This window comes from Bos taurus, chromosome 2, assembly GCF_002263795.3.
Source record: "Bos taurus isolate L1 Dominette 01449 registration number 42190680 breed Hereford chromosome 2, ARS-UCD2.0, whole genome shotgun sequence".
In the NCBI taxonomy this organism is placed as follows: Eukaryota; Metazoa; Chordata; class Mammalia; order Artiodactyla; family Bovidae; genus Bos; species Bos taurus.
This window is the reverse complement of record NC_037329.1, coordinates 119945603-119967431: the sequence shown is the minus strand read 5'-3', so window position 1 is coordinate 119967431 and position 21829 is coordinate 119945603. Positions and strand designations below refer to the sequence as shown.

The following is a 21829-nucleotide window of genomic DNA, read 5'->3' as shown; positions in this document are numbered from 1 at the left end:
TGGGAACAAGGCCCAAGAGTGAACTACAGTTTTAGCCAAGCAGGTGGGTGGGATCAGCTTCTTTGAAGACAGCGTTTCTTGTCAAATCTTTTGGGAAAACATCAGTCCTTCTTTTTCACCCTGAACCCAAGGCAGACCTGTGGAGCCAGGGCCACAAGTCTTCAATGCCGGGGCAGGGGCAGGGCTGTGGGCCCAGTGAGGGTCTCCGTGCTCCACAGCCTCTGCTCAGTCTGGCCCAGAGAGCAACCAAGAATTGTGTTGTCAGATGCCTCCTTGATGCCGCCCCTCAACTCCTAGCTGACACAAACCCTACTCTCTCCCTCCCTGGCCCTGTGCTGGCTTCTGCTCCCCCAGGTCTCCACTCCCCTGCACCTTTACTGGCCAGGCCCCCTTCCTGCTGTCCCACTGTCATCTGTCCCACTCTGGCCTCATGCTGGCCAGCTCAGCCAGTTCCATTTGCCTTGAGTCCCAGGGCCTGGAACAGTGTTGGGCACACAGTAGGCACTCACTAAGTATGTCTTTTATCTGCAGTTTTTTGCCTTGCCTATGCAAGACCAATCCCTTACGTTTCTATGGTGCTTCACAGTGTTTGATCACTACCTCCTGTACAATGTTACAAACCTCCATCCATAGTTTCTCAGGTACTCTTATCAGATCTAAGCCCTTGAATCTATTTGTCACTTCCACGGTATAATCGTTAAGGGATTTGATTTAGGTCATGCCTGAATGGTCTAGTGGTTCATTCAACGTACAAAAAACTAAGATCATGGCATCTGGTCCCATCACTTCATGGCAAACAGATGGGAAAGCAATGGAAATAGCAACAGACTATTTTCTTAGGCTCCCAAATCACTGCAGATGGTGACTGCAGCCTTGAAATTAAAAGACGCTTGCTCCTTGGATGTAAAACTATGACAAACCTATACAGCGTGTTAAAAAGCACAGACATCACTTTACTGACAAAGGTCATCTAGTCAAAGCTATGGTTTTTCCAGTAGTCATGTATGGATGTGAGAGTTGGACCATAAAGAAAGCTGAGCACCGAAGAATTGATGCTTTTGAACTGTGGTGTTGGAGAAGACTCTTGAGAGTCCCTTGGACTGCAAGGAGATCAAACCAGTCAATCCTAAAGGAAATCAACCCTGAATATTCATTGGAAGGACTGATGTTGAAGCTGAAGCTCCAATACTTTGGCCACCTGATGGGAAAAGCTGACTCATTAGAGAAGACCCTGATGCTGGGAAAGACTGAAGGCAGGAGGAGAAGGGGACAACAGAGGATGAGATGGTTGGATGGCATCATCAACTCAATGGACATGAGTTTGAGTAAACTTTGGGAGTTGGTGATGGACAGGGAAGCCTGGCGTGCTACAGTCCATGGGGTTGCAAAGAGTAGGACAGGACTGAGCAACTGAACTGAACTGAACTTACATTGTCTGTACGTGTGATAGCCACATGACCCTCGTTACAGTTGAGGGACAGGGAGAGAGAAGGGATTCTGAGATCTCCATTTCACAGAAGAGGGGACAGGCTGGAGGTGCAGCCACTGTCCACCCAACTGTGGGGTGGGGGCCTGGCCTGAGTCTTGCAGGTGTGAGCAGAGATGCCTCTGGGCAGTTCCACTGCTGGCCCTTTCAAGTTTCACAGCGAGTCTTAGACCCTTCATTGTTCACATGAGCGAGGGAGGCTCCGAGAGGTCACGTGACCGCCACTCCCTGTGCTCGCCAACCAAGGACGCCAGGTGCCCTGCCCACTGCTTTTCCTCAGGTGGCCCCGTGTTGCTGCCTTAAGCTTTCTAAGGATTGGGCAGCAGGGTTTCCTGAGCAGTGCCTGACCCAGGGCTCTGCTGACAGTGCGGGGTGAGCACAGGGCCTGCCCTGAGGCCACGGTGGCCCCCGAGGGGACAGCCACCCGGGGCGGTATGCTGCGTCACTACCACTGCCGTCTTTCCTTCCTGTCAAGGGCACCTCTGGCCTTCAGCAAGGGTCGCAGCGGCTGGGGAGCCATGGTCATTCATCTCCACCTGGCTCGCCAGCTCCCCAGCAACCTCAGAGAGACAGAACGTCTCCCTGAGGCTCCTGGCCCCCATGTTGGAGGCCGGCCATGCTGCGCCAGCAAACACGCAAGCCTGCCTCGGGGCTCGGCTGGGCTGAGACATTTCTGTAACCTTGGAGGTCTTATCTTTAGCCCATGCTTTACCTCTGCCTGTCTCCTGCTCAGCGGGCCAAAGAGGACAGGAACAGGACTTCCCCCCACGCCACACCTCCCCACATGAACGCTTCCCCTCGTCTGCCTTTGGGGCTCCAGCTTCCTGGTGCTGCCTCTGGGATGAATGCGGTGCTGAGCATATTTGCTTCTACTGCTCTAGTTCTCCTATCACTGGCTAAAGACTCGAAGCTTCTGCCTCTTTCATCTGTGGTCCTCTTTTTGGCAAACACTACTCCTGTTCCACTTGTGGAAACCTGCTGGCCCAGTGGGTCAGAACGCCAGGGAGAGTTGTCCACAGGGCTGTGGCCACCTTGACCCTTAGACAGTCTGGTCTGGAAGCCTGCCCTGGGAGCCGCTGAGACACCTCGACAAGCCTCGCACAAGCCTTTCTAAGTCTGCCCCAAGAGGGTGTTTCCTCACTGAACTCTGAGCTGGGCAAAGAATTCAGGTACTTTTTTTGTTTCCTCTGGGGAGTTCCATACCGTCAGAACTGCCCCGCCCCGACTGTGTAAAGGGCCCTCAGAGGGGCTGAGCTGAGGGTGGGCTGGCGTCTAGCTTCAAAGGCTGTAGCTCCCTTGGCCCCTGCACTTCTCACTGACCTGCAGCTGGCCTCAGTCCAGCTCCCCCAGCCGCCAGCAGGAAACCGGCACTCTCTTTAGGCTTCCTCTTGGGTGATGCGCACTCACACTTCTTAGGACCCCACCCTGGGGTTTCCAGGCTGCTCCCTCCGCCTACCACGCCCTAGTCCACCTCCACGCATCATGGTTGAGTTTTCAAGGCTCGGTTCAGGCATCACCCTTCTCAGCCCATGGTCCTCTCAGCTGATTCTAGCCCCAGAACTCATCACTTGATTGAGACTGTCTCTTCTGAGGCCAGTTTTCCTGTCTGGAGACCAGGCCTTGCCCATTTCTGTATCTCAAGGCCAAGGGGGCACACATAGACGCTGTTCAACCTGGCTTAGTCAAATGCCTGTCTGGGGAACGAACCAGGTACCTCTGAGACAGGATCTGCTTGGTGCTCCAGGGAAAAGAGGGAAGGAGGCCTGCTTTGGGGGGGGAGGGAGTGGAAGCAGCATCCCCCTCAGGAGAAGGGCCTAGGAGTGGGGTTCCTGTAGCTTCCCTCAGCTTTTCCCTGCTGGAAGGCAGGCACGGGAACAAAACAGAAACTATGTCAGATTCTGCCAGCCTGATGGGACCTGCTGAATCTGCTTTAATGCAGTTCTTCCTTGCCTGTAGAGAGTCATCATTTAGATCCAACACAGGGTGTCAGTGTGGATGGGGCTCATTTGCTGGTCACCTGATAGATGAACACTCTTGTCCAGAGCAGACCACCTCACTCTAAATATGAAACCTAACATATTACAAAAAAAAAAAAAGAATCTCTCTCCTATTGGGCTGTTTCTGTTGAACTAACACTTGTCTTATCTCCCACTGGGATGCGGTGTGTTGAGTCTGGCAGAGCTCTTATTAATTATGTGGCTCTTCAAATATTGACCTATAGTTTCGTGAACTGGGTTCAGAGTGGTCAAGTGGATTTGTTCCCATCCAGGGTCTCTGGGCTTCCCCAACACCATCATGTCCCCGCCTAGAGAGAGACACACACACACAGACACACACACACAGACACACACACACACACACACACACACAGACACACACACACAGGCTGTGTACACTGGTGCACTGGTGGGGGTGGTGAGCAAGAAGTCTGCTTCTTTTCAGCCCCACTCTACCCTACCCTTCCCCCTGGGCTGAGGGAAGCTCTCAGATACAGGCTGTATGAAGACTTCGGTCCTTTCCAGGGGCTAACCTCAATGCCATCTTAGAGCTAAGGCCTAAACAGCCTGGATTAGGCCTTTTATTCCTCCAGGTGAGCTGGATTGACGGGGTCTAGGCCAGTGGATGTTAAAGCCAGCCTGGAGCCCGTGGTTCTGCTTTCTCGAACTACCACTCTGCAGGCCAAGTCTATCTGTTAGGACAGCCCAGGATGCAGAGAGTCCTGCTTTTCCAGGACCTAGCAATACTCTAAAAGAGGCCTCTAGGTAACTGGGAAGCTGACCAGATTTCTGCATCCGCAATGCCCTCTGGGAGCTTCTCACAGGTGGCTCAGGCTAGGCCTGGGCAGCCATCAGGACTGGGACGACCAGCCCATTCCATCCGGGCCTCCCTCAGGGTGAGAACTGTTCCTGCAGGCAGAGGCCACAGCACCCAGGGCTCTCTGGCCTCAGCCCAGCTGCCCCCATAGTTGCCCAGTGCCCTGCAGGGCCCTGCGTGGTCCCCTGGCTGTGGCCGACCTTCCACAGCCACTGTGGAGAGGGACCACACTCCCTGCCCAGTGGTGTCTATGCCAGTCCACTTCCCAGCAAATCCCTGGGAAACTCAAGTTCAGTTCCCCCAACATCACGTTTGAGTGTTGCAGAATCACTGCCCACTGGTGATTTTGCAGCAACACAAAGGCTTGGCTGCTGACTTCACCACAACATCCTTATAGGCAGCACATAGCTCAGGGAAGTGTCCACTGCTGACCTCACATACAGCCTGTGAGCTCACCTCCACCACGGCCTTTGTCACCACCTGTGAATGCTGTCTTCCACGTGTGTCTGCCTCAGTGGGCTGTGTGCTTTGGGGAAGCACAGTAGCTGGCACTAGCAGGGGTCCGATAGTTTGCTAGACAAAGGAAAGGTGTCTAGATCTGATCCAGGAAACACCCAGCAAATGCTTTGCCCACAAGGCACATGGGCAGACCTCCTCCCCTTGCTGAGGAATTTCCAGGGGTCACTTTTTAAGTCTGGCAGTGGGAAATGATCCATTCTGCATATAACATGATTCTGAATGTATAACGGCTTCTTAAAGAATCCTGTGGTCCCCTGGCACGAGCTCAGTCTTTTCGGGGCTCTGACCAGCGCTGACCTCAGCCCTCTGTGAGGACCTGGTATGGCCTGGATGGGAAGGACATGCAGGAAGGCAGGCTTCTCCCCGTGGATGGGCAGCTTCGCTTTGGAACAAAGCATAGAGGGCAGCAGCAACCTCCTAGTGCTCTTGCTTGTTAAAGTCAAGAGGGAGGTGGGGGGTCCACCACACATGGCCTGCGTAGCCTGACAGCTAAACTTCCTCACCTTCACTTCCCACACCATGGGGTGATGGTAAAGGTCTTATCTCAGGGTCCAGCATGTTAAGTATTCCATAAATACTAGTAATTATTATATATGAAAACCTTAAGGTGACAAGAGTCTGGTGTCGTTAGAATACTGAAGAATGCGGAAACACACAACATGAAGGGGGAAAGAACAAATGCAGCCTGCTCCCTGGAAACAAGCATTCAGCACTTGCTGGGCCCCTGTGGGCGCTAGCAATTGTGTGGGGGGCTGGGACAGAGAGACCGTCCTCACCCTTGGGCCCAGGGAATGGGAGATGGACACATACTCACTCCCCTCCACCCCCTCCCATGCCCCTGTAAGACTTTTCTTAGTCATGAACTGGCTCTTTGCGTTGGCTTTTATTTACTGAATTCCCACAGCGGTGTTCCCAGCACTTTGGGCAACGGATCCCTCAGAGGATCTTAGGAAGGTGGTCTCACACTCATTCCTCCACATTCTACCCTCAAAACCGCCTCCATTCTGTTACAAGGAGGCAAGGGCCACGAAGCCTCAGGTGCAGCCTGCCTCATGGGGCACACAGCAAAGTGCTGGTGTTTCTGAGGCAAATGATTACGCAGAAACATACAAGTTAGGTTTGATGAATCTAACAGTTGGAAAATACAACAGGAAAAAAGCCTAAAGGAGTAAAGGGTTCCTTCAGCTTCAAGAACAGAACACTGATGGTTTCCTAGAATATTTATGACACAAAAAGATGGCGACCAGCTAACTGGTCTTTCATTTGCCCTGAAGACTAACAAGAAGAAAGAGATTGAGTTGAAACTGGAGGGCTGTTAGAACTAAGGAAGAATTTCTCAACATGACAAATGCATTAAATGATTTAATTCCAGTTGATTTAAAAAGTACAACACCAACTCACTGATCTAAAACTCAACCACATACGCAATTCTGAGTATCTGATACACGGGGCAGAAGCCAGAAACAGCTAACAAAGCCTGTGGTGGCCAAGACAGGTGCTGGAGCCAGGCGTCAAGTGTGACTCGCAGGCAAGTCCCTCCTTGGTTCCTCACTCAGACCCTTTCCTCTTCTCCATCAACAATTATGACTACTAGACCTGGCTTCCCAGCTAATTCCATTCCCTTACTGGGCCTCATGCTCACAACCAGGCTGAGAGGTACTACTGGTTTCCTCTGGACAGTGGTGGGGAAGTGATAAGGGGCTGGGGCTGTCGAGGTGGATACAAGAGCAGCTGGGGCAGAGTCTCGATAAAGTCAAATGAAAGCACAAGGCCCCGTGGGGGTACTTAGCGTAGAGTCAAAGCCCCGTGGCGCGGCAGAGCCCAAGAAAAGTGCTTTGGTATCACCATATACACAGTGTGGAGAATCCTAAATTACTAAAAGGGATACATGATGTCCAACTGACACTGTTAAAGCAAACAACAGATCTATAAATTAAAATGAGAGCAATTCCTTCTGGAAGGTTCCAGGGAGTTCAAACATGAAGGTGTCCAGAGAAGGATCGTGGCTGGCCAACACTGAGTGAGACACCCAGTGAGAAGCGTCGGGTAAGGAAGCTGGGGGGAGAGCCGGGCCCCCAGGGCCTGGAGAGCAGTGGCACTGCCTTTGTGGGCTCTGCTTCTGAGCGTTCCCCACAGCCCGTCAGGTCCAGGGTGATGACAGGGAGGTCCTCAACCTCAGGAAACGCCCTCTGCCATGCCGACCTGGAGCCTGCAGTCCCCAGCATGTCCCTGGGTCATGGGGTCACATGGGGCTGGCCCGGGCAGCTTGCGGTCAGCAGAGTGCTGTGTGTCTTGCATCTCAGCTAGGCTTTGCTGGGTTGGGTTTTCAGAGTAACTGCATAAGTTGGCCATGTGCTTTTTACCTGACTCAGTGGGCATGGGTTGGGAACTTGGTCTGGTCACTCTGTGAGGCCCTTGTCCACTTGGGTGTCCGCCACTGGAGAAGTGTGCTCAGAGGGGAGAGTGAAAGTGAAAGTCGCTCAGGCGTGTCCACCTCTTTGCGACCCCATGGACTATAGAGTCCATGGAATTCTCCAGGTTAGAATACTGGAGTGGGTAGCCTTTCCCTTCTCCAGGGGATCTTCCCAACCCAGGAATCGAACCGGGGCCTCTTGGATTGCAGGTGGATTCTTTACCAACTGAGCTATCAGGGAAGCCCAGAGGGGAGAGTAAACTGTGTTCAATTCCTCTCCAATAAATAAAGTGATTTATATCTCAGTGATTTACATCCATTGATGGCCTTTGTCATCAAGCACAGCAACTCCCTCAGGCTCTGGAGGCTTCCTGCCCATCCACCAAGAAAAAGCCACAGTGGCCCGGGGGAGAGGTGGGGAGTGGGAGTGAAGACAGATCAGAAACACTTCCCCACAGAAAGCGCAGCCAAACGCGGAGAGAGCCAAGCACGTTCTGGTTACCTGCCAGGCAGCTGCAGGAGGTGACAGCCACGGGCACCTCCTCCAGGCTCAGAGCCAGCACACAGTCCCGTGGCCCGTTTCTTGTCTGGGCTAACCTCCCTCAGAGCACTGCAGGCCCTGCAGCCTGGGCCTGGGCTCCGGCTTCCAGTTCCCTGAGAGGGGTGTTGACTGCAGGGGCGTTTGCTACTTAAGTACCTGAAGGTGCCCTGGAGGCTGGTGCGGCACACTGGCAGCCCGTGCCAGAACGGAGTGGGCCTGCTCATCAAGCAGGGGCCGGGCCTGAACACTATCAGCTTCTAGAACTCCTTGAAGTCTTGGATAGGGGCAGGCCTCATTGGGTTTAAAAACTAACTGGCTGAGCCATCAATTTAGAAAGGTTAGCCTTGTGGGGAGCCAAAGAGCAGTCTTTCCTCTAGAATGGGAATCTGTGGATGGACAAACACCCCGAGAGGCAGAAGAGACATAGATTGTGCCAGAAATTTTGGAAAAACGTATATATATGGCAGATGGAGAGAGGTACAGAGAAAACAAAAATGCTTATTTCAGTCATGTCACCATATGCTCAAAAGGCATTTGGAAGAAAACAACTGAAGAGCTTCAAGTCACACCGGATGGCTGCAGCCCCGAGGCTCCTAGAGTAGACAGAAGGGCAGCCCGTCACAGAAAGAGGCGGAACGGGAACCGGGACGTTGTACAAAGGAAATTTAACATGGGAAAAAGAGCTGTTTGCTTAATGTAGCCCTGTGTAAAGTCAGCCAAGGGAACTCTCTCTTATAAGGTCTTTGAGAGTTTCAAAGTACTTAGTGTCAAGAGTTCCTGGTGGCCTAGAATTCTCTGTCTGGGGTCATCCTTGGGTAGTTATTTGGGCTACAGGAACGGACATTCTCAGCCAGGCTGGGCCCTGGGAGCCCCTGCCAGCCCCAGGGCCTGTTTGGGTTTGGGTCTCTAGTCTCCTTGCACTCCTCCTTCCTCTTCCCACATTTCAGCAAATAAAGATTCTGTGCGTCTGCACAGGTCATAATCCTCAAACTGGGACAGCTGTTGGCTTAAAGATCCAAAGTTCTACCAGCAACCCAAGCAGCCTGACCTGAAGGAAAGCCCTCAGTCCTCACCGCCCACACCTCCTTGGCATCAGACAAAAGGTCACACGGGAGCAGAGGCCAGGGAAGGCTTTGCACCTGGCGTGGTGGGTGGCTCAGCCAGCGGGCTGGGGAGGGCTGCAGGTGTGGCCCTTCAGGGGCACAGGCAGGTAGAGAGGGCTCCCTTCAGCACGACACTGTGGCTGCCCCAGTTTGCATCCATGACAAGGGAAACGAGAGAAAGTGGGATGTGCAGACGACAGGGGTGGAGGAGATGTGGGGAGGGAAAAGGAAAAGATGGCCTGTGAGGGAGCTTAACAACTCTTCTCTTGGAGATCTAGGACAAGTGGTTATTTTGTGAACTTGAGGGCTACACATTCAATATTCTACCAGGAAGTCCCAGGGTAAGAAGAAGAGCCTGGGCTTTGGGTCCAACACCACCTGTTAGAATCCCTGCTCAGCTCTATCAGCCATGTGATCCTTCTGTACAACAGACAGGGCAGAATGTGTCTCACAAGGTTAAAATAAAGGGTTACAGTCTTGTGATAAATCCCGTCTGCCTACCTCCTAGCATACAGAGGATGAGATGGTTAGATAGCATCACCAACTCAATGGACATGAACTTGAGCAAACTCTGGGAGACAGTGGAAGACAAGGAAGCCTGGTGTGCTGCAATCCATGGGGTTCCTAAGAGTTGGACAAGACTTGGCAACTGAACAACAGCAGCGGCATACAGACTGCCACTGCCGCATTTCAAACTCAAAAGTAGTCCTGAATTGGGGAAAAGTAAAATCAAATGTATACCAGAGGGAATTTTAGCATAAGTTTTTGTAATTTAAAAGTGAGTTTGTGATAAAAACTCTTTTCTCTGAGATCAGGAACAAGACATGGACACCTGCTATCATCATGTCTATTAAACATGTGCAGCAATTTGGCCCCCTCACGCAAAGAGATGACTCACTGGAAAAGACCTGATGCTGGCAGGGATTGGGGGCAGGAGGAGAAGGGGACGACAGAGGATGAGATGGCTGGATGGCATCACCGACTCGATGCACTTGAGTTTGAGTGAACTCCGGGAGTTGGTGATGGACAGGGAGGCCTGGCGTGCTGCGATTCATGGGCTTGCAAAGAGTCGGACACGACTGAGCGACTGAACTGAACTGAGCACCATAAGGCAAGAAAAAGAAACAAATGGTCTGATACTGGAAAGAAAAAAGACTGGGCACAGAAAAAACCAGAAAGAATCTATAAATGAATGGTTTGAATAAACAAATTTGGCAAGGTCACTGGATACAGGGTCAATAAAAATGAACTGTCTTTTCATACCTCAGCAACAAACAGAAAAGGACATGTATAAATTTTAAATAGTATTTTAAATTTTAAATAGTATCACAAATACTAAATACCTAGGAATAAATCTAATGAGAGACAATCAAGAAGACTACTGTATAAAAGTTTATAAAAAATTACTAAGGAAAATTAAAGAAGACCTAATAACCTCAGATATGCAGATGACACCACCCTTATGGCAGAAAGTGAAGAGGAACTAAAAAGCCTCTTGATGAAAAGAGTTTTTATCACAAACTCACTTTTAAATTACAAAAACTTATGCTAAAATTCCCTTTGGTATACATTTGATTTTACTTTTCCCCAATTCAGGACTACTTTTGAGTTTGAAATGCGGCAGTGGCAGTCTGATGAAGGTGAAAGAGGAGAGTGAAAAAGTTGGCTTAAAGCTCAACATTCAGAAAACTAAGATCATGGCATCTGGTCCCATCATTTCATGGGAAATAGATGGGGAAACAGTGGAAACAGTGTCAGACGTTATTTTTTTGGGCTCCAAAATCACTGCAGATGGTGACTGCAGCCATGAGATTAAAAGACACTTACTCCTTGGAAGGGAAGTTATGACCAACCTAGATAGCATATTCAAAAGCAGAGACATTACTTTGCCAACAAAGGTTCATCTAGTCAAGGCTATGGTTTTTCCTGTGGTCATGTATGGATGTGAGAGTTGGACTGTGAAGCTGAGCGCCGAAGAATTGATGCTTTTGAACTGTGGTGCTGGAGAAGACTCTTTAGAGTCCCTTGGACTGCAAGGAGATCCAACCAGTCCATTCTAAAGGAGATCAGTCCTGGGTGTTCTTTGGAAGGAATGATGCTAAAGCTGAAACTCCAATACTTTGGCCACCTCTTGCGAAGAGTTGACTCATTGGAAAAGACTCTGATGCTGGGAGGGATTGGGAACAGGAAAAAAGGGGAAGACAGAAGATGAGATGGCTGGATGGCATCACTGACTCGATGGACGTGAGTCTGAGTGAACTCCGGAAGTTGGTGATGGACAGGGAGGCCTGGCGTGCTGTGATTCATGGGGTCACGGGGAGTCAGACATGACTGAATGACTGAACTGAAATGAACTGAAGTAAAGAGTGGGATATACCATGGAGAATAAGACAATCATAAAAGGGTTCATTTTTTCTTCAGATTGATTTATAGATCCAAAGCAATCTCAAAATAAATCTCAGCAAGTGTGTGTGCATATGTGTGGCAACTGAAAATCTGATTCTATAATTTACATGGCAACGGAAAGGCCAAGAATAGCCTCAGTGCTCTTAACCGAGGAGGAGCAAGGTGGAAAGTCTAACTCTACTGAATATCGAGACTTTTAACAAAGGTACAATGATTAAGACAGTGTGGTATTGGTACAGGAAGAGACCTGTAGATCAGTGGAACAGAACAGAGTGCAGACACAGACCTGTGTGGATAGGGACCCTCCATTTGATGAAGGTGACCCTGGAGAGCAGTGGGAATGCTGCTGGGTTGATTAGATGCCCATATGGAAACAAAAGAAACTTGCTGTTCCATATTCAAAACTCAATTTTGAATAGATTATGGGTATAAAATAGAAAAAGTAAAACAATAGAGCTTCTAGAAGATAATATAAGAACATTTAGATGGTTAATTGCATGTGTCAACCAGACAGACCACAGAGAGCCCAGATGAAACATTATTCCACGTGTGTCTGTGAGGGTGTGTTTCTGGTTGTCTGTGAGCAGAACTGGATAAAGTGGATTGCCCTCCCCAGTGTGGGAGGCCTGAATAGAACAAAAGTGTGCAAAGTGAGTTCGTTCCTCTCACTGCTCACCATCTCATCTACTCCTGTCTGCAGACTGTGATTTACCACTGACATTCCTGGTTCTCAGGCCTTCAGTTCAGTTCAGTTCAGTTCAGCCGCTCAGTCGTGTCCAAGTCTTTGCGACCCCATGAATCGCACGCCAGGCCTCCCTGTCCATCACCAACTCTCGGAGTTCACTCAAACTCATGTCCATCGAGTCAGCGATGCCATCCAGCCATCTCATCCTCTGTTGTCCCCTACTCCTCCTGCCCCCAATCCCTCCCAGCATCAGGGTCTTTTCCAATGAGTCAACTCTTCTCATGAGGTGGCCAAAATACTGGAGTTTCAGCTTTAGCATCAGTCCTTCCAATGCACACCCAGGACTGATCTCCTTTAGAATGGACTGGTTGGATCTCCTTGCAGTCCAAAGGACTCTCAAGAGTCTTCTCCAACACCACAGTTCCAAAGCATCAATTCTTCGGTGCTCAGCTTTCTTCACAGTCCAACTCTCACATCCATACGTGACCACAGGAAAAACCATAGCCTTGACTAGATGGACCTTTGTTGGCAAAGTAATGTCTCTGCTTTTGAATATGCTATCTAGGTTGGTCATAACTTTTCTTCCAAGGAGTAAGCGTCTTTTAATTTCATGGCTGCAATCACCATCTGCAGTGATTTTGGAGCCCCCAAAAATAAAGTCTGACACTGTTTCCCCATCTCCCATCAGACTCTACTAAATTCTACCACCAGCCTTTCTGATCTCCAGCTTACAGACAGCAGGTCATGGGACTTCTCAGGCTACATAATCAAATGAGCCAATCCCTCATAACAAATCTTCTTTTACATACATACAAATATAAGTGCAAATATAAATATATATGTCCTATGGATTTCCTTAGAGAACTCTAACACAAACATGTCTTCATGATTTTTACAGAGTTTTCTTAAAAGGGATATAAGAAGAATTAACCATAAAGAAAAAAACTGATACACTGAACAACACTGAAATAAAGAAGTTCTGTTCATTTAAACACCACCAAAGAGAGTGAGTAGAAGAAGATATTAGCAACATGGATAACTAACAAAGGACTCATACCCAGAATAGAGAGAAGGGTAAGTCAACAAGAAAAATGGAAAACCCAGAAGAGTAATGGGCACAAAATTTGAAAAGGCGCTCCAATACATATATGAAATCTCATATGCTGCTGTGGGAGTGTCACACTGGTCAGCCACTTGGGAAAATTGTTTGATAATACCCACCAAAGTGGGGATTTCCTTTGAGTTAGCAGTTTCACTCCCAGGTATATGCTCCAAAGAAATGTGTGCACCAAAAGACATGTATAAACATAATAAAATTGGGACCAAATTGGAAGCAACCCAAATGCTGACTGAATTAATGCAGATTGGATCAATTACAATGTATTTATGCAAAGGAAGTCTTACAGTAATGAAAATGAATGAACTAGAACCATGTGCAGCAACAAAGATGAATTCTCACAAACATAAATGTGAAAGAAGAAAGACGCAGAAGAGAAGATGCCAAATGATTCCATTCATACAGGTGGATGGCGTCGGCAACTCAATGCATGTGAATCTGAGCAAACTCTCAGAGATAGTGAAGGACAAGGAGGCCTGGTGCACTGCAGTCCACGGGATAAGCAGAGTCGGACACGACTGAGAAACTGAGCAATGAAGTTCAAAACTGGCAAAACTAATCTACAGTGTTCGAAGGTATGATGGTGGATTCCTTTCTGGAGGACAGAGGGGTATGCAGAAAATGTTCTAGTTCTTGATCCGGGCGATAGCTACGTGGTGTGTTTGTTTTTTAATACTCTACGAACCAGATGAACATGGCTTGTGCACTTTTCTCTGTGCATGTCAAAGTTCAAAAATGAGTTTATGTAAGAATCTATTTTCCAGTGTGTGGACTATGGAAGACAATAGTGCAGCGGGATTAAGCCACACTACACGCTGAGACATGGGCCAGTGTACAGGCTGTGTCTGCACCCGGCCGCTGTCCACTGCAATGTCCCCACAGCCGCTGGCTTCCATGCTTCCTCACTCTAGTTGCTTCTGCCCTTTAGAATGCCAGCAGGAGCCGAAGGGCTGGGGGTTTCCATCAGGGGCTGAGCGCCCTGGCCCAGCCGCCCCAGGAAATCTCTGCTGAAGAATTCAGTGCTTCACAGCATGGCCTCAGGCTCCAGTCCTCCCCCACTCTCCCTGGAGGTAGGGAAAGGATGCTGACTCAACACAGCTGAGCAAGAGGTGCCCTGCCCTGCCACCTGTGGGCTGCACTGCCTTGGTAGGAGAGCAGGTGACAGTAACCCAGAGGTAACATAAGCCACGTGGGAGGCGGCCTCACTGACCCAGGCCTGGTTGCCCTCCCTGCCCCAGGGCCCACTCTGTGCAGCTGTTCAGGCCCCACCCTGCTGTGTATCACGTGGCTGAGGCAGATTCCCAGGGAGAGGAGCCGGCTGGCTGGCTCTCCTCCAGTTTACAGCTTGACCTGGGGCGGGGCACCTCTTAGGGACCTGGCTTCCTTTTGTCTTAGGCGGGAGTGTTCATACCCCCTTTCCTTCCTATAGGGAAGACTGAGGTCCAACAAAACACTGTATCTGGGCACCCAGGATATCATTCTTGCCCGGAGTGGGGTGGTGGGAGGGAAAGGAGCCCCCCACCCCGCCCCAATCTCTCTGCGCGGTGTGACAGCAGAGGAGCACAGCCCTCGCCCATCACCATCTTTACTCCAGAGGCTGAGGCAGGAGTAGGGCCTGCACACACCACAGGCCGACACTCCAGGCTGCGATGGAGGCAGTGAGCACACACCTGCCCTGCAAGTGGCCAACTCCAACACGCACGCCGCAGCTGCAGGCTTGCCCTGTGAGCTCACTGCTGGCACCTTTCTCTGGCTCAGTTGCCTCCAACTTCCCCCCAGACCTCTCCTCACCACCCGCGTCCCCCCACCCCCGACCCCCCGTCACCTTTGGTTTCCAGCTCCCCTTTCTCCTCAACAAGGGCTTCACCAGGAACAAGAAAGCATTCTTCATTCTAACCAGGCAGTGTCAGTGTGAGGTCTGCAGGCCACGCCCCACCCTCCCCCCGGCCCCCGCCCGTTACATTGCTCCGAGGAACTGGCCTCGGGTCCGAGGTGCAGACACAGAGTGTCATTTCCAAAGTCCTGGAAATGCTGAGAAGGGTTTGTGTTCGTCTGAAGTTGTCAGGGCTGCTGGGAAATATTCCATCTGCTTATTTAGGTGAGGGATGAGGACGAGTCCCAAGCAGAGGAAGAAGTGAATTAAAAGGGCAAGGGGTGAGCAGTGGCTGTCACCAGAAGCCCCATCCAGACACAGGGCCCCGTCTTGGCCCTCTGGTTCTGTGATACCAGGGGTGACTGGGCAGGGCAGGGGTCCCCAGGCAGACTGGCCCCTGAGGACGGCCCTGTGGGCTACACTCTGCCCACCTGGCCTCCTTTCCCCACCCCTCTCCTTCACAGGAACAGGGCACAATGAGCTCTGGAATCTGCTAGAACTAGAGTGAAATCCAGGCTCTGCTCTTGACCATAGTGCGACCCAGGGCAGGTTAACCTCTCTCTCAGCCTTGTTTTATTTAATCTGCTAAAACTGTGAAAATAATATAACCTCGTTGACTTTTTAAAAAATCTGTAAAGGTATAAAAATTAAGATCTGTCTTGGATGGTTTGGGGTCACAGCCCCTAGCCCAGGGCAGGTGTGCTGTGGGTGTTCAGGAGGTGGTCACCTCTACCATAGTCAGGCTGCATGGATCAGAAACTCTAGAGGTCATGAGTGAAGTGCAGCCTTGCAATTCAGCTCAGCTTCTGCAAGTATGCTTGGCATATTTAATGCTCTTTATAATGATTACTATGCCCCCCCATCAGGCAAAAAATGGTACGGAGTGATGTAAGTAACTATAATAACTCTATATTTACACAGTCAAGTGAAGTTTTTGCAGCCTGTTTCTTCTATGTGTTAGTTCTTCAGAATTCATAAACTATCCAAGGAGACAGTTTTCCCTGACGTCAGACATAATGTAATCCTCATGATAATCCCACAAAAAAAAAAGAAAAGAAAGAAAGAAAGAAAGAAAGAAAAGACAAAGGCTGGAAAGAGATTTGACTTCTCAGGAGCCAGGTTCCTTCTCTAAAAGGACTCAATTAGGTCCCCCAATCCCTTCGTCAAGCAGTATGTGCCAGGTCCTGGGCTAGGCTCTAGGGGTGCTGAAAGAAACCAATCAAGGCCTTGACCTTAAAAGGACTCAGCCCAGGAGGAGGCAGCAGACAAGCCAACCAGCACCTGGAGTGCACTGAAGGCTGGAGCAGAGCCAGGCAGGAGGGGCACAGGACCACTCAGATGGCACTTGTGATTCAGCCTTTCATGATGGCTGTCAGGGGTTGGAATGGCTTCCCCGAAGAAGTGACGCTTCGCTGAGGGTGAAAGGAGAAGTAGAAGTTACCCAGATGGGCGTAAGGGGTGGTGGGAAAGAGCTATGTTCTAGAAGCAGGGCGTGGCCCCATCACCCAGAGACACCATGGACATGGCAGGCTTGAGGTGTCAGGCAGGGCTGGAAGATGGGTTTGCTGGAGTGGGTAGGCATCCCATCACAGAGCTGGTGGTACCCAGTCCCTCCCACTAGCCCCTCAGGATCACATGAGTGTTCATTCAGCTCTCTAGCCTCAATGACTAGTTCTGTACTGGTGTCCCGCAGAAACTCTCTGTATGCTTGTTGAATGAATGGGTCACATTTTACAAAGTTTATTTCGACTTACGGTTTCTGACAAGACTGAACTGAGGTAGACCTCTTTCCCAACACAAACACATGGAAAAGATGGACGAGATACTCCAAAAGAATCATCTAAGTGTATGACTGGAGGAGAAGGGGATGACAGAGGATGAGATGGTTGGATGGCATCACTGACTCGATGGACATGAGTTTGAACAAGCTCTGGGAGTTGGTGATGGACAGGGAGGCCTGGCGTGCTGCAGTCCATGGGATCTCAAAGAGCTGGACATGACTGAGCGACCAAACTGACTGAAGTGTACGACTGAGCATGAAAGAAAGAAGGGAAAATGGCCAGTTGCTTGAAATGAAGAGGAAACTAAGTCAAAGCAGTAATCATTACCAGAGCAAAGGGGAGCTGGGAGTATGATACCCTGATACAGTTACAGGAGCGAAGGTTTTAATGCCCATAGAAGGGAGACCATCTGGCTGGAAGCTGGAACTGAGAGGCCCGCAGAAAGCCAGGACCCAGGAAGGGCTGCTGGTCTTCGAACAGGGATCAGGAAGCCCTCTTGAGCAGCCCAGAGGAACATCTGTAGGTGAAGCAGAGGGGAGGCGCTCCTTTCTGGGGTGGGGATCCCAAGCAAGCCTGGACCGCCTGTGGGTGTGGAGGCTGAATGCACACCACCCAACTTCTGGGAATCCTAAACCAAGAGGTTAATGTCAAATTGGCAAGACCTATGGAACTCTTGGGGTCCCAGAAGAATAAACGCCAAAGCAGCAAAAGACACACGCACAACCCAGGAACATATGGGACTCTCGCAGAGAACACAATCCCCACTTAAGATGATCTGAAAAAACAGAACAAACCATGTGAGGAAATGAACCACCCTAAAGCCAAATCCTCAGCGACCACGTTTGGGAGAACAGGTACTCTTAGAAGTAGAAATAAGTGAACAATCAGAAAGGGGTTATAAAATAAGTATAATCAAAATAACTAGAAGAGATGAAAGAATAGAAATAGTGAAAAACTAGGACACACAAAAAGAACAGGAAAAAAAAAATAGGCTGATTTTTAAAAAGCTCCAAATATAACACCTAAAAATTAAAAATAAAAAACTAAACACTCAAATCAGAATGGAGTTTCAAAAAGCAGACTATAAACAGCTATCAGCAGAGCAGTGGACTTTCCAGGCAGTGCTAGTGGTAGAGAACCTGCCTGCCAACGCAGGTGACGTAACAGACGTGGGTTCAATCCCTGGGTCAGGAAGATCCCGTGGGGAAGGAAATAGCAACCCACTCCAGTATTCTTGCCTGGGAAATCCCATGGACAGAGGAACCTGACAGGCTGCAGTCCATAGGGTTGCAAAAGTGTTGGAAATGACTTAGCGACTAAGCAACAACTGCTGTGAAGTCATGGGCCAGGCTTGATTTATCTTTGTTTCCGTAGCGCCTCACACACACATATACTGCCTGGAGTAGGGGCTTACTAAATGTTGAACTGAATTCTCATCAATCACTTGTTCACCCTTTGAGGCCTGTTCCTTGCTCTAGGAAGAGATCTCCAAAACCCAGTTTGAGGAACATGACTGAATCAGCTCTGGCTTCACTGGATTTCATACTAAAGGCAGGTGAAGTTTCTGTAACAGAGAAAAAGAAGGTGGTCTACAGGTGTATGGGCTGTGAAGGGCAGTGGGGAGACAGAGGCCTCACACCCCTTAGATGCAGATTTGAACAGCCTCGGGAGGCTGGCAGAATAATTGGAGGAGAAGGCTTTACTAATCTAACCTGAGGCACAAGAGGGCAGCTTCTTTCCCCTAATGATCTCAGAGCTTTAAGAATGTTTATCTGGGGACTTCCCTGGTGGTCCAGTGGCTAAGACTCCATGCTCCTAATGCAAGTTCAATCCTTGGTCAGGGAACTAGATCCCACATGCCACCACTGAAGATCCCACATGCCGCAACTAAGACCTGGTGTGGCCAGATAAAACGAATATTGAAAAGGAAAACTTAAAAAAAAAAAAGAATATTTACCTGAGAATTGTGCCCTCCAGAGTTGAAGTCCTACTGGATATTGGACAAGTCTGAGGGTCTGTTTTCCCTGGAGCCTGGAGGCCAAAAGGAACTTCTTCATGGAGAAGGAGAATGGCATGACGTGGAATCATGGATTGGGGCTACTAAGATGTTCTAGGAAAGGACGTGGATACAAGAGTCCAGGGAGCAGAAAAGCAGAGTGCCTATTTTCAAAGCTATTCCATCTGATGGGAAAGACCACTGGGGAGAACTGAGAGCCTCAGTACTTACTCAGATTGCATTACTCAGTGCTTACGGATTGCATTTGGCAGTGATAAATACTAAAATGATTGCAAATTATATTGCAGGGAATACCCAGATAAAAGTAGGAGTTTTAATAATTAATTGTACCCAACTAATATTCAGCTGGGGCTTCCCCCTGGTGGCTTAGCAGTAAAGAATCTGCCTGCAATGCAGGAGACCTGAATTTGATCCTTGGGTCGGTAAGATCCCTTAGAGGAGGGAATGGCTACCCACTCCACTATTCTTGCCTGGGAAATCCCACGGACAGAGGAGCCTGGTAGGCTACAGTCCACGGGGTCACAAAAAGAGTCGGGCGAGACTGATGGACTGAAACAACAACAACAATATTCACTAGTTTCTTTTATACATAGAACCTTATTTCTCTGCTGCTGTTGCCTTCATTTTTTTGGCTGAGACAAAATGAGTCCCCTTAGGGGCTGGGCTGAAATCTCACTTCCTAAACACCACTGTTGAGATTCAGGCAGTCGAGGAATTGTCCCTGAAAGTGAACAGAGAAACACAGACAGGGCAGAGCCAGGGGAGAGAGGAGAATGTCTCAGCCAAGCTCAGGGGGGTCTCCACACTTGACTTCAAGGTCACAGCGGGGAGAAGAGTCTAGTCTGCCTTCAGACAGAGTGCTCACGGCTGAGGCCTGCAAGAGGCATGTGCACCAGCCTCTGCCCCAGTCAGTACTCTGCAAGCTGCAGCCGTAGCTCATGAAGGCAGCCCTGCTGGCACTGGGAAAACAGAAGGGAAGTCACGAGATGATTTTTCTGTTTGGGAAGGAGAGGCCATCAACACTTACTGCAGGCATTCTATGCGCTAGGCGGGCTACAATGTCACCCCACTGAATCCCCAAGACAATCATATCAGAAAAGTATCATTAATCCCATTGCTCTTAAGAGATAAAAAAAACTTGAGGCTCAGGGAGGCTAGAAAACTTGTCCACAGGTTGAGAATGAACCCCAAGTCTGCCTCTAAGAGGAGCAATAGAAAACTGCAGAGGGGGCCACCGAGGCATCTGTCACACTTCCTGAGATCATGGCTCCTACCCAGTTTCCTACACAAAGGCTTTCTCTTACAGGTCTTCAGTCAAAGCTTATCAATACTCACAACTCCTACATTCTCTCCTACATTGCTTTGTCTGATAACATGCTAGTTATCAGAATTGGGGATTAGGCCAATGTAAGTTGTTGTCACCAGACCTCTGAACTGCTCAGACACGGACTTCAAGCTACTGCCCTTCTCCCACTGAACAGAAACTCTGCCAACCTTATTTCCAAAGAGCAGAGAGTCAGGCCATGAACCTGACACCATTGTGTTTCTGGGGCCACAATCTGTCATGTGAATGGCTGCCTTCTCACACAATGGCCTAGAAATCCTGCAACTGTTTTCCAGAAACAGAGCCATCCAATAAGAGTGATGGTGTTAAAGGATGCTTGGTCAACTTTCCTGAATGACTGATTTGGTGGGAATTGCGGGTACAAGATAGCTTAGGATAGCATTCGCCTAAGGATAAATTACAAAGACGAGTAACACTTTGAAAGTAATCTGAATGGAGATTTGGTCTTGAAGGCACTCAGTAACCCATCTGCCACCAATAACAGAGCAAGAGTTCTTGAGGAAGATGCAAGTTTTCTTCTAGAAAGTTCCACTGGCATGTGCCTATTTGACCCAAAACTAACCGGTTTGGGTTCTTGTCATCACTGAGTAGCACCTTGGGACATCAGTTGTCTTTCATCTATTTTCTTCCCAGAGTTAATGTGATAATGTTGACTCTGCCTCACTCAGCTGTGGCAAGTGACCTTAAACAAGTTACTTACATTCCCTAGACCTCAGTTTCTGCAAATACAATAGTAATAGAAGAAAATTCTTCAGGTTATCATGAGAATTAAGTGGGATAACACTTAATTACAGTACTATCCCTCGACTAGTCCGTTTAGTCACAGCTATGGTTTTTCTAGTAGTCGTGTATGGATGTGAGAATTGGACCATAAAGAAAGCTGAGCATCGAAGAATTGATGCTTTTGAACTGTGGTGTTGGATAAGACTCTTGAGAGTCCCTTGGACTGCAAAGAGATCCAACCAGTCCATCCTAAAGGAGATCAGTCCTGGGTGTTCATTGGAAGGACTGATGTTGAAGCTGAAACTCCACTACTTTGGCCACCTGATGCAAAGAGCTGACTCACTGGAAAAGACTCTGGTGCTGGGAAAGATTGAGGGCAGGAGGAGAAGGGGATGACAGAGGATGAGATGGTTGGACGGCATCACCGACTCAATGGACATGAGTTTGAGTAAACTCTGGGAGTTGGTGATGGACAGGGAAGCCTGGCGTGCTGCAGTCCATGGAGTCGCAAAGAGTCGGACACAACTGAGTGACGAAACTGAACTGACTGATCCCTCGTCCGTGATACACACAGTAGGTGCTCAATGGTAGCTGCCTTCGCCATTCATCACACTCATTGTCTTCTTCAGGGCACACCCCTCACCTCATTCATCACCACTTTCACTGTCCCACAGACAAACACACGCAGTCAAGGAGGCAGTCTGTGATGAAGAAAAGAAGTGTATAAAACTATGCCAGGAGCCATCTTTGGACAAGGTCACAAACTTAAACCTCAGTAGGTACCCATGAATGGCCCATCTCTAAAATTCCCAAGGTAAGGAGGAGGGATACATTGGGAGATTGGGATTGACATACCCACACTACTATATATAAAATAGACAAGAAAGTACTATATAGCACAGGGAACTCCGCTCATTACTCCGTCATGACCTATATGGGAAAAGAATCTAAAAAAAGAGTGGATGTATGTATATGGAAAACTGATTCACTTTGTTGGACAGCAGAA

At 49.2% G+C, this 21829-nt stretch overlaps 1 protein-coding gene across 5 annotated transcripts in view; it reads right to left on the bottom strand.

The window, feature by feature from the left end:
• DIS3L2 (DIS3 like 3'-5' exoribonuclease 2) overlaps positions 1-21829 on the bottom strand; it is a 361295-nt gene that overhangs the window by 24323 nt on the left and 315143 nt on the right. The gene's annotated exons all lie outside the window — the stretch shown is intronic.